The sequence below is a fragment of the Sceloporus occidentalis genome, unplaced genomic scaffold (assembly GCF_023333645.1).
Source record: "Sceloporus occidentalis isolate IW3139 unplaced genomic scaffold, rSceOcc1.0.p SCAF_107, whole genome shotgun sequence".
Taxonomy (NCBI): Eukaryota; Metazoa; Chordata; class Lepidosauria; order Squamata; family Phrynosomatidae; genus Sceloporus; species Sceloporus occidentalis.
In genome coordinates, this window is record NW_028317087.1 from 3,392,993 (window position 1) to 3,406,748 (window position 13,756).

The window sequence follows — 13,756 nt, forward strand, 5'->3', positions numbered from 1 at the left end:
GGTAGCCAGCGAACTTGATATCTCTAGGTTCTCTTGTCGGAAGTCCTCGACTGCCTTGTTGTAGATGTTACTCCTTCCTCGTTCTGTAGCAGCAGCAATCTTCAGATATCTCAATTGGATACCTGACAAACTGCCAGGTAGTCAGCGAACCTGATATCTCTAGGTTCACAACGTAACTGTTAATATATGGGAATGGAACCCTACATATAGGCAGCTTCTATTGTGACATCACAATGTCAACAACAGTGTCTATGACATCATTTCCTGTTCTTACACTCTAAAAGGCAAAAACCTTGCAAATTACTGAGCCCTTACATTAACCTGTGTACATTAACTAGGACACTAGCCCTAAACTGATCATACTAGCTAAAAGGCTGTTTAACTGTTAAAACAATAATTCAGAGGTCCACAGTTTACAACATAAATAGACACTTTATTTGTTGGTTTTAATAAAAGATGAAAATACATAATTAAAACGTAACTTTTAATTTAACACTAAAATGAAAGAGCACCAAAAAAAGAAAGAAATGTAAAGTGTATATAACACATCACTCAATCAAACTTGGGCAGAGGAGGAGCATGTACTGGGAATAGAAGATTCTCACATTGTCCCTGTAAGCTTGCGAGTGGGGCTCTCTCCCCCTAATGAATCGGTTTATCTTAGTCTGTCAAATTCTAGTCTTGTAATACCTTTGAATATAGTTCCTACCCCGCCTGCCTTAACAGTAATGAGATCTGATGCAGTGTCAAAAGCTCAGTTGCGGTGTAATAAAGTGATCGTGAACTCTAGTGAGGTGTTTTATTCCTTGCTTTAGTATTCAACCTCTTCATCGGGGGAACCCGCATTTCTGAGTTGAGGAAATTTAAATAACCTGCCTAAAAGCTCGTCAACTCAGAAATGCGGGTTATTTAAATTTCCTCAACTCAATAGCAGTTGAGGCTCAACCAATCAGCAAAGAATGCAGGTTATTTCAATTTCCTCAACTGCTATTGAGAAGCACACGCCATTCTGCTACCACCCCTACAGAGAGATCAACACTCATCTCTGGAGTCTATTGAGGAGGTAGGACGGAATATGGTTAAAAAAAGATTAATATGGAATATAGGGCTGCAACGACTAATCGATAATGAAAATCATTGCCAACTAATTTTCATTATCGATTAGTTGAATAGATTTTTATCAATTATAAAATTAGGGTTTTTTCAGAGCAAATGCTCTGAAAAATCTCCCTCGTTTTATAATCCGTTTGATTCAGTGTGACTCACAGCAGCAGTTACTACTTACAGTCCCTCCCTGCAGTCACTCTGACCCCGCCCATTTCCTTATAGCAACTCTGTATAAAATTTATATTTGGGCTGCTGAAAGTTAGGGGAGGTGGGGATTAATGTAGAGTCAGTTATGGTTAATGTAAGGTCAGTTATGGTTAATGGGGTGTTTAGGGTTAATTTAGGGTCAGTTATGGTTAATGGGGTGTTTAGGGTTAATTTAGGGTCAGTTATGGTTCATGGGGTGTTTAGGGTTAACTTAGGGGCAGTTATGGTTGATGGGGTCGTTAGGGTTAATTTAAGGGCAATTATTGTTGATGGGGTCATTAGGGTTAATTTAGGGGCAGTTATGGCTGATGGGGTCGTTAGGGTTAATTTAGGATCTGTTATGGTTGATGGGGTCGTTAGGGTTAATTTAGGAGTACTTATGGTTAATGGGGTCTTTAGAGTTAATTTAGGAGCAGTTATGTTTAATGGGGTCTTAAGGGTTAATTTAATGCTGAGGACTGAGGGTTAAATTAATTTAATAAGGTTAACTTAAGGTGCAGTTAGAGATAAAAGAGGCAAACTAAAGGGAATCTAAATCCTGGGGCAGTGGAGATTATTAATGTATTTATTTATAAAAGTATTGTGTCAGTGTGCTGGGGGTATGAGGCATATAGGGTATATAAGGCATATGTGGGATGCAGTGTGACATATCTGGGGGTATATGGCATATGTGGGAGGCGGTGTGGCAAGCCTGGGATCAAATGTACATAACGGGGGGGGCAGATTGGGAAATAAAAACAAGAAATGCATTTTTTATCAATGTTATTATTTTTTCAAATCTCTGTTTATTGAAAAAGATATTGTACAGTGGTATATTAGGCATTACAAGAGAACCATATACTTCAGGCATAAGACAGAAACATTCTGCGACGTGAGATACATACGTCAGAACAAATAGTACAGAGAATGGCATTATAGTCTAAGATGAAGGGACAATACCACAGCACATAGCAGTATAAAGGTTATCGTCTGGAGAACGGTCGAGAAGTGACACGTAAGTTGAACGTAACCGTATAAAACAGAGAAGGGTGAATGGATGGTGCGCCGTCTAGAACCATCATAGAAAGATGTTTGGTATTATAAAAAATGAAACAAACAGCCTAAAGTGTATGTGTAAGAAAGTAAGCAGAGGCCAAAAACCTAGTTAACAAGCACCAGGTCAGGACGGGGCCCAATATAGCCACCTAGGACAGCGTGAAAAGAGAGAGAGGTCAGAAACTCCCCACAAGGCAACCGTTTCAATCCATTTTTGTACCCCAGGCCCCTGGAAGTCATAACCAAGTCCTCCATCTAGCATATGAAATTGACCTTCCTGAGTCAATTGCTTCCACAACCGCGGGATAATAGCTTTGGCAGCATTGATTAAGTGAATTGATAACGACCTCTTATAGGAACCCACACTAGAGGCAGTATGATGAAGCAACATTGTCTCAGGAGAGGCCTGGAAGTCAGGGTTGTCCACCGCTTAAACGACCGCGGTCACAGCAGACCACGGAGGTTGTATAAGGGGGCATTCCCACCAGAGATGGATGTAAGAGCCTATGTCGATTCCGCATCTCCAACATTGTGGGGGGATATGTGGGAGGAAGTGGTGGAGATCTGCAGGTACCTTGTATCATGTTGTCAGTAGCTTATATGCAGATTCCTGCATTTTGCTCTAGGTGGTGCCCTTATGTATGAGTGAAATCATTTTGTCCCAGTCATCTGGTTCAAATGTGCGGTTCTGCCGTTTGTTTTTAACATCCTGTTTGTTTATTAAATTATTTTAAGTAAATAAAACATTTTCATTTAATCGATTAATGGAAAAAATAATCGGCCAACTAATCGTTTATGAAAATAATCGTTAGTTGCAGCCCTAATGGAATAATACATTTGCTCTAAATACTTGCTCACAACAACCAATACTTGTTCATACAGCACAAGTTATTAATCATGAGTAACTCTCATAAAGGGAAAAGAGCCTTCCTTGGATTAGTTTGACCCAGAATAGGCAACACTTGGTATGTCGCCAATTAAGCAGAGGTGTATCAACCAGTTGTGACCCAGGCCGGAAGCACCCCCAGACTCTCCCTCCACAACCGCCCTGCCTTACTGCAGAGCTGGCCCAGACTGACCATCTGACACAACGGGCTTACTTCTGCCCGGCCATTCAACTCGGACAAAATTTGGGGGCACTAAAGGGGGAGGTCCCTGACACCTTCTGGACTCCTGGACTTAGGGTGACAAAAATCCTAGTTTTTATGCTTTAACAGACTTGTAATATTGCAACATTGATATGATTGTCATGTTTCACTCCTCTAATTCACCAAATGTTGCTTTTCAAATCCTGTATGTCGGACCCTTTTTTGGTGAAGATAATCAAAATGTGTTGGTTTTTTTTTCCCTGTAACTATTGCTTTTGGAAATGTGCCTATTTACTTAGAAGATAGAGAACAGTGACTTCTTCAACCACTTATCCTACCTTTATTGAGAATTATTTTTACTTTTAGTAAACTACAAAAAAATATAAAAGCCTCATTCCCAATGTTTTAGAAATTAGAATCTAAATCCACTGATTGAATTATTAAACCCCATCACTGGGTGGAAACATACAAAAATATCAAATAGGACAATAAGAACTATAATGAAACCTAAATAATATTAACAAAAATAACTATAATAACTTATTTTTTATTAATAATTATTACTTGGGTTTCATTATAGTGCCTGTCATCATACTTGTGTGTTTACCCATCTAGGAAAAGAGGAGGAAAAGATGAATTAGTTACAGGTAAATCCCAGAAATGGGAATAAAATAAGATAGATACAGAACGTTCCTTTACCTGCAACATAATGTAAAATGCTACACACATTTGTATTGCAGATCACACCCGCCATGTATGTGTGGTGGGAAGAACAGATATACTCTAACTAAAGCCGTCATACAGTTGCAGATGTTGTAGAAAATGTTTATTGTAAGGTAATGGAGAAGCAACCCGGTGTAGAGAGGTGTGTTTGAAACTGACCAATTGGCTGCAAGTTGGTTGCCGACCAGAGGAAGGGGGGAGTTTTTAGGCTTGACCCATCAGCGAAGAATGCGGGTTCACCCGACAGAATATGGTTAACCTATTGTAGTTTGAGAGCAGTTAAAAACCCCAGCCCTAGCGGCTTTAATGAGGATAATCCAGACTTGAAGTGTTGTAAAGTGATCCGATGACGGGAATGGTGGTGTAGTACATCAGTAGATGTAACGTAGTAGACCAGGTAGACAGTGCATTGTCTTTGCCATGCAGGCTGTATGCACAGTATGTTTCAAATCCTTAAACCGGAATTTCCAAAAGTAAGGCTGAGTACATGTGGCCACATACAGCCTGAGTATAAACATGTACAGCATGCCGCACCTACATAATTTGCTGGGCATTGGCTCCACTGAACAAAACCTATAGAAAACATGCATCTTATTTTAAAACATGAATATGTTTATTTAACATGTATACACTAGTACATCATTTATATAAGGGCCATTGGGAATGAAATGTCTAGATGGAACAGCACCTTGAAAAGCAATGCAGGGGAGAGACAGCCTGCCCTCTGTCAGCAGATTAGATAAGAATGTATTGCATATGGTACATAGTAATAGGCTTGGAGCCAGGGGCGTAACTAGACGCCTCAGGGCCCGGGTGCGAGAATCTGTTAACACATCCATCCAGTAAATGCTGGAACCTAGGCATGATGGGACTGTGATTGCTGTTAGCAATCACACTCCTATTATGCCAAGTCAGCCAATACACGCTGGTACAGGGTGGCTGTAAGTGATGTGCAGACCCCATACTGCTGGCAGCATCAATACACAAGGGGGGCAGCTAGCCAGGTTTCAGCATGTACTGGCTGACTTGGCATGATAGGAGTGTGATTGCTAACAGCAATCACAGTCCCATCATGCCTAGGTTCCAGCACTTACACATCCATCCAGTAAATGCTGGAACCTAGGCATTATGGGACTGTGATTGCTGTTAGCAATCACACTCCTATCATGCCAAGTCAGCCAGTACATGCTGGAACAGGGTGGCTGTAAGTGCAGACCCCATACTGCTGGCAGCATCACTACACAAGGGGGGCAGCTGGCCAGGTTTCAGCATGTACTGGCTGACTTGGCATGATAGGAGTGTGATTGCTAACAGCAATCACAGTCCCATCATGCCTAGGTTCCAGCACTTACACATCCATGCTATCACACACACACACACACACACACTCATTTATTCATATAACCATTCATTCACAGATTCATTCCCTCAATCACACACACTCATTCAAACACCCTCCCCACCCCCTTACCTGCACTGCAGCTCCTCGATGCCGCTCACAGAGTTCAGCAGGGGGCGCGGCCTCCCTCTGCCTTCTCTGCTAAAGCACAGAGGAAGTAGGATGTCACGTGAACTCCGCTTCCTCTGTGCAGCCCAGAAGACCCTCCCACAAGTAAGTAGCAGGGCTTGAGGTGCGGCTCGCGTAAGATCGGTTGCCCTGGCTGCACCCAGTCTCCCACTCTGCCTTATACCCCCTATATGCCACTCTGTCCCCCAGATATGCCTTACACCCCCCTATATGTCACTCTGCCCCATACATGCATTATAACCAACCCAGATATACCTTAAACCCACTATATGCCACTCTGCCCTCAGGCCGCCTACTTTGCCTATAGGTGGCGCCGGCCCTGAGTGTATGTGTATGTATGCGCAGGAATGTAAGGGCAGTGTATGTGTAGGATATGGGTGTGTAATGGTACTGTATGTGTATATGTGTTTGTATAAGCAGGCTTGTGTTAGGCTGCTTAGGCAGTGAATGTGTATGTGTATGGACAGGCAAATGTAAGGGCGGTTTATGTATATATATATATATATATATTTACTCACAGGGTCCATTGCACACCATTCCAAATATTCCAAGCCCGGTGCTAGTAACCAGCAGTTTCCATGTAAAACACTTTCAAAAAGATGGTCAGCACTCCAGGTCTTTAAATAGACAATTTCATTTTATTCAAAGTCAAGTCGACGTTTCAGTCATTACTGACTGTATGTCCTGATGAAAGTCAGTAATGACTGAAACGTCGACTTGACTTTGAATAAAATGAAATTGTCTATTTAAAGACCTGGAGTGCTGACCATCTTTTTGAAAGTGTTTTATATATATATATATATATATGGGCAGGCAAATGTAAGGGCAGTGAGTGTGTATGTGTGCGAGCAAGCGTGTGTAAGGGAAGTATATGTGTATATGTATGGGCAGGCATGCATAAAGGCAGTGTATGGTACATGTATATATGTACAGTATGTGTATATATAGGTGTGAGGCTGTACCCTTACCACAAGATGAACAGGAACAGGGTAGCTTGCAAAATTTTATCCTGCCCCATGTGACTGTAATTCTAGTGATGCCACTGGATCCTAGAAAAGAAGAGGTTTGATATTAGGTATGTATTATTGAACATGTATTTTTATTCATAATTATTCTATTTTTATTTTTTAATATTCATATTAAATGATAGCTTATATCTCTCCATCGGGGGGGGGGGGTAAATATATAAACTGTGTGGATACAATAAATAGCAAAAATGGAAATTGCGATTGAACAAGGTAAAAAAAATGGCAAAAAAAGCTTTGAACAGTAGGGTGGGAAAACCCTTTTCATGAAGGTCATAAATAGCAGCAACGTTGGTTAAGTTGAAACATTCAACTTTTTTGTGAGTTTCAGTGAGTTTGTGTACGTAGCTTAGTGCTGGGTGTAAACATTCTGTAACTCACCATGACATCATAGTGTCATAAGCTTCTGCTGTCATTGCATTTGCTACTTGATTATTGTGAGAGGGAGCTGCTGCGGTGATAAACTTGATTAGCTGTGGAAGCTTTTCCCCAGTACGATGGATTATATAGATCCTGAGTGCTTATCAGTTATTGATCCTGCTTGGGAGGTGCTGGACCCAAACCCCAACCTCCAGGAATTGTTCATGTCATTTAATGGCATGTTTTTCCAGGGACAGTTGAAGGGGGTGGAAGTAAAATGGAGCCGCAGGATGATACTAAACAGCGGGATTTGTTACTACAAGGAAAATGAAGACGTGTGCACTATATATATCAGCAAGCCACTATTGAGTTTGAGATCAAGGAGAGATCTTGTTGAGGTCCTTCTCCATGAAATGATTCATGCTTTCCTGTTTGTAACACGCCAATACAGAGATGATGGAGCCCACGGACCAGAGTTCTGCAAACACATGGAGCGCATAAATAACATCACTGGCGCCAACATTTCCATCTACCACAATTTCCATGCAGAGGTTGCTGAATGCAGAAAACACTGGTGGCTCTGTAATGGTCCCTGCAGAGCTTGGGGGCCAAAGTTTGGCTTCATAATGCGGGCAATAAATCGGGCACCCTCTGCTCGGGAACGTTGGTGGTCACACCATCAGCTTACCTGTGGGGGGACTTTTATTAAAGTGAATGGGCCTGAAAACTACATTCAAAAAGGGAAGAAGAGGAGTTTCAGTTCACCAACCGCCACCCCAAATGACAACAGTGACCATCAACTGCCTAGCAAGAGGGCCAGAATGGACAAATAATTCATTGATATGTTATAACATCTATACATACTGATCAGCACATGGTTCTTGTGCTACTTTGTTACTTGGAGTTCTACTAGTTCCTGATTGTATTATATACCAATTAAATTGTTTAAACCCAAGTGAACATTTCTATTGAATTCCTTACTATACATATATATAAGTGCATAATTTCTGATAAAGACAGGCATCTTTTGGGCTACATTCATCCCCACCAAACATTCTCAGCGCTAAAGAAAGATGAACAGGCGGTATTGGGTCAATTTAGGTCCAAAAGAGGGACCCTTGGGAGGTATGATTTATGTGATACGTTATTTGGCATTAACCATTACATTTCCCAAATTACACAACATTTTATTTTCAGTTCTGCAAGGGAAACATCTATCTGACAAAATTACATGTAGCTGCTGAAGTGAGTTTGGTGGTGACGGGTTGCTCGGTAGAGAGCAAGAAGTGGCTGAAGGGAATTAAATTAACTTGGCAGACATCGTATGGCTTCCAGTACGTTGGACAAACACGTCAATCAATAACCTGCTTTATAATAACGTCAGAATTTCCTATCGTACGATTAATTTAAGATGTGTTTGGAGTTGCCATTGAGTCTCCACATACCTCTAAATCATTCTGGATCCTAAATAGAATATTAAATAGTCTCCGGACCCCGGCTTCTTAGTAACTCTTATAAAGCTTTAGTTAAGTCATTACGTTTCTTGTAGCTTTCCCTTCCTGCTTACCAGGCATGAGGTGGTAACCTCTTTTGTTGGCTGAATTGCATTTTAGGTATGTATTTCCCTAAAAGACATGTTTGTTTTATGATTATATGTAAAAATCCTTGAATCTTCAATAAAGAAATTAAGTTGGAATAAAAAAGGTTTAGACAATATATATGTATACACACACGCGCACACACACACACATATATATCTGTACTGGGGGGGCATAAGGGGTGCTGGAAAGTTTTAGTGGAGGAGTGTAAGGATGAACTAAGGGGAGTTAGTGTAAAAATAGGGCAGAGGGAGAGGCCTAGGAGGCCATCAACATTTGTACCTATATTTGTACAATGTGACATTCAGAGCCGGCCTTAAGTGTTCTGGTGCCCTGTGCGGACTACTCCTCTGGCGCCCCCTTCTCATTACCCCCCTGCCCCTTCTCACTACCTCGCCCCCCTCTGCCACTTCTCACTACCTCGCCCCCCCCTCACTACCCCCCTCTGCCACTTCTCACTACCTCGCCCCCCCTCACGACCTCTCCCCCCTGCCCATTCTCACTACCCCCTCTGCCCCTTCTCTACTCCCGCTCCCTACTTCTCATTATCCTCACTTACCTTGTTGCCGGAGTCCTGCGGTGGGAGCGTATACATCCGTCTTCCCGCTGTGTCGCAGTACCGGCATTTCATGTTGAGGGGTGTCGAGCGGCTGCTGAAAACTTCACGAGCAACCACTCGTCGCCCCTGCCCGGGACTTAATTTAAAGCATGGGGTTTTTTTTGTTTTTTTTTAAACTTTAACATGATGGATGTTAAATAAAGTTTAAAAAAAATAAACGATGTTTTAATTTAAGTCCCGGGCAGGCGCCCCTGCTGCCATGGCGCCCCGTACTTGTCATGTACTTTTTAAACATACCTGAAATAGTACATGAAATACTGACAAATGCATTTGTTTTATCCAGGCACAAATCTTGTTGTCTTTTTGCCTTTGTTTGAGACCCAGGGCCATTCAGAGTCTTCCCTTACAAACGTTTGTACGACACAAATTTATAAATTGTTTTCACGTCTTTCTCATATTTTAGATGACATATTCCTTTGCAATATTATAAAAGAATAACACACACAAAAAGAATAAGACTACTAAAAGTTTATTATTAAATCAAATACAATATGTGGACAGAAGCAAAAAGTAGACATTTACCTCAAAGGAGGTCAGATATAGGGCTACCTCTGGACTCACGAAGAGTCTTTCTTCAGCTCGCAGGAGAGAAAAAACCTCATTGGAGGAAATCTCTGGGGGACCATGGATGAAAGAACCGCCCTTCCCTCTGGGCATTAAGAGGTTAATATGAAACCTAACTGTGCTTTTCTACACTGCACCTTTTACTGTAGACTATTCAATATTCCTACATTCACTATATGTTTCTTAGCCCAGTAAAACACAAAGTTAACATGAAATTAAAAAGGAACGACCGCCTTGTAGATGTTTCTCCTTCAGATATCTCAACTGGAACCCTGACAAACTGCCAGGTAGCCAGCGAACTTGATATCTCTAGGTTCTCTTGTCGGAAGTCCTCGACTGCCTTGTTGTAGATGTTACTCCTTCCTCGTTCTGTAGCAGCAGCAATCTTCAGATATCTCAATTGGATACCTGACAAACTGCCAGGTAGTCAGCGAACCTGATATCTCTAGGTTCACAACGTAACTGTTAATATATGGGAATGGAACCCTACATATAGGCAGCTTCTATTGTGACATCACAATGTCAACAACAGTGTCTATGACATCATTTCCTGTTCTTACACTCTAAAAGGCAAAAACCTTGCAAATTACTGAGCCCTTACATTAACCTGTGTACATTAACTAGGACACTAGCCCTAAACTGATCATACTAGCTAAAAGGCTGTTTAACTGTTAAAACAATAATTCAGAGGTCCACAGTTTACAACATAAATAGACACTTTATTTGTTGGTTTTAATAAAAGATGAAAATACATAATTAAAACGTAACTTTTAATTTAACACTAAAATGAAAGAGCACCAAAACAAGAAAGAAATGTAAAGTGTATATAACACATCACTCAATCAAACTTGGGCAGAGGAGGAGCATGTACTGGGAATAGAAGATTCTCACATTGTCCCTGTAAGCTTGCGAGTGGGGCTCTCTCCCCCTAATGAATCGGTTTATCTTAGTCTGTCAAATTCTAGTCTTGTAATACCTTTGAATATAGTTCCTACCCCGCCTGCCTTAACAGTAATGAGATCTGATGCAGTGTCAAAAGCTCAGTTGCGGTGTAATAAAGTGATCGTGAACTCTAGTGAGGTGTTTTATTCCTTGCTTTAGTATTCAACCTCTTCATCGGGGGAACCCGCATTTCTGAGTTGAGGAAATTTAAATAACCTGCCTAAAAGCTCGTCAACTCAGAAATGCGGGTTATTTAAATTTCCTCAACTCAATAGCAGTTGAGGCTCAACCAATCAGCAAAGAATGCAGGTTATTTCAATTTCCTCAACTGCTATTGAGAAGCACACGCCATTCTGCTACCACACCTACAGAGAGATCAACACTCATCTCTGGAGTCTATTGAGGAGGTAGGACGGAATATGGTTAAAAAAAGATTAATATGGAATATAGGGCTGCAACGACTAATCGATAATGAAAATCATTGCCAACTAATTTTCATTATCGATTAGTTGAATAGATTTGTATCAATTATAAAATTAGGGTTTTTTCAGAGCAAATGCTCTGAAAAATCTCCCTCGTTTTATAATCCGTTTGATTCAGTGTGACTCACAGCAGCAGTTACTACTTACAGTCCCTCCCTGCAGTCACTCTGACCCTGCCCATTTCCTTATAGCAACTCTGTATAAAATTTATATTTGGGCTGCTGAAAGTTAGGGGAGGTGGGGATTAATGTAGGGTCAGTTATGGTTAATGTAAGGTCAGTTATGGTTAATGGGGTGTTTAGGGTTAATTTAGGGTCAGTTATGGTTAATGGGGTGTTTAGGGTTAATTTAGGGTCAGTTATGGTTCATGGGGTGTTTAGGGTTAACTTAGGGGCAGTTATGGTTGATGGGGTCGTTAGGGTTAATTTAAGGGCAATTATTGTTGATGGGGTCATTAGGGTTAATTTAGGGGCAGTTATGGCTGATGGGGTCGTTAGGGTTAATTTAGGATCTGTTATGGTTGATGGGGTCGTTAGGGTTAATTTAGGAGTACTTATGGTTAATGGGGTCTTTAGAGTTAATTTAGGAGCAGTTATGTTTAATGGGGTCTTAAGGGTTAATTTAATGCTGAGGACTGAGGGTTAAATTAATTTAATGAGGTTAACTTAAGGTGCAGTTAGAGATAAAAGAGGCAAACTAAAGGGAATCTAAATCCTGGGGCAGTGGAGATTATTAATGTATTTATTTATAAAAGTATTGTGTCAGTGTGCTGGGGGTATGAGGCATATAGGGTATATAAGGCATATGTGGGATGCAGTGTGACATATCTGGGGGTATATGGCATATGTGGGAGGCAGTGTGGCAAGCCTGGGCTCAAATGTACATAACGGGGGGGGGGGGCAGATTGGGAAATAAAAACAAGAAATGCATTTTTTATCAATGTTATTATTTTTTCAAATCTCTGTTTATTGAAAAAGATATTGTACAGTGGTATATTAGGCATTACAAGAGAACCATATACTTCAGGCATAAGACAGAAACATTCTGCGACGTGAGATACATACGTCAGAACAAATAGTACAGAGAATGGCATTATAGTCTAAGATGAAGGAACAATACCACAGCACATAGCAGTATAAAGGTTATCGTCTGGAGAACGGTCGAGAAGTGACAAGTAAGTTGAACGTAACCGTATAAAACAGAGAAGGGTGAATGGATGGTGCGCCGTCTAGAACCATCATAGAAAGAGGTTTGGTATTATAAAAAATGAAACAAACAGCCTAAAGTGTATGTGTAAGAAAGTAAGCAGAGGCCAAAAACCTAGTTAACAAGCACCAGGTCAGGACGGGGCCCAATATAGCCACCTAGGACAGCGTGAAAAGAGAGAGAGGTCAGAAACTCCCCACAAGGCAACCGTTTCAATCCATTTTTGTACCCCAGGCCCCTGGAAGTCATAACCAAGTCCTCCATCTAGCATATGAAATTGACCTTCCTGAGTCAATTGCTTCCACAACCGCGGGATAATAGCTTTGGCAGCATTGATTAAGTGAATTGATAACGAACTCTTATAGGAACCCACACTAGAGGCAGTATGATGAAGCAACATTGTCTCAGGAGAGGCCTGGAAGTCAGGGTTGTCCACCGCTTAAACGACCGCGGTCACAGCAGACCACGGAGGTTGTATAAGGGGGCATTCCCACCAGAGATGGATGTAAGAGCCTATGTCGATTCCGCATCTCCAACATTGTGGGGGGATATGTGGGAGGAAGTGGTGGAGATCTGCAGGTACCTTGTATCATGTTGTCAGTAGCTTATATGCAGATTCCTGCATTTTGCTCTAGGTGGTGCCCTTATGTATGAGTGAAATCATTTTGTCCCAGTCATCTGGTTCAAATGTGCGGTTCTGCCGTTTGTTTTTAACATCCTGTTTGTTTATTAAATTATTTTAAGTAAATAAAAAAATTTCATTTAATCGATTAATGGAAAAAATAATCGTTAGTTGCAGCCCTAATGGAATAATACATTTGCTCTAAATACTTGCTCACAACATCCAATACCTGTTCATACAGCACAAGTTATTAATCATGAGTAACTCTCATAAAGGGAAAAGAGCCTTCCTTGGATTAGTTTGACCCAGAATAGGCAACACTTGGTATGTCGCCAATTAAGCAGAGGTGTATCAACCAGTTGTGACCCAGGCCGGAAGCACCCCCAGACTCTCCCTCCACAACCGCCCTGCCTTACTGCAGAGCTGGCCCAGACTGACCATCTGACACAACGGGCTTACTTCTGCCCGGCCATTCAACTCGGACAAAATTTGGGGGCACTAAAGGGGGAGGTCCCTGACACCTTCTGGACTCCTGGACTTAGGGTGACAAAAATCCTAGTTTTTATGCTTTAACAGACTTGTAATATTGCAACATTGATATGATTGTCATGTTTCACTCCTCTAATTCACCAAATGTTGCTTTTCAAATC

At 41.3% G+C, this 13,756-nt stretch overlaps 1 pseudogene; it reads left to right on the forward strand.

Moving 5' to 3' along the window:
• Window positions 1-7,210: 7,210 nt before the first annotated feature.
• Window positions 7,211-7,906, forward strand: LOC149283280 (DNA-dependent metalloprotease SPRTN pseudogene; annotated as a pseudogene).
• The last annotated feature ends 5,850 nt before the right edge of the window (window positions 7,907-13,756 follow it).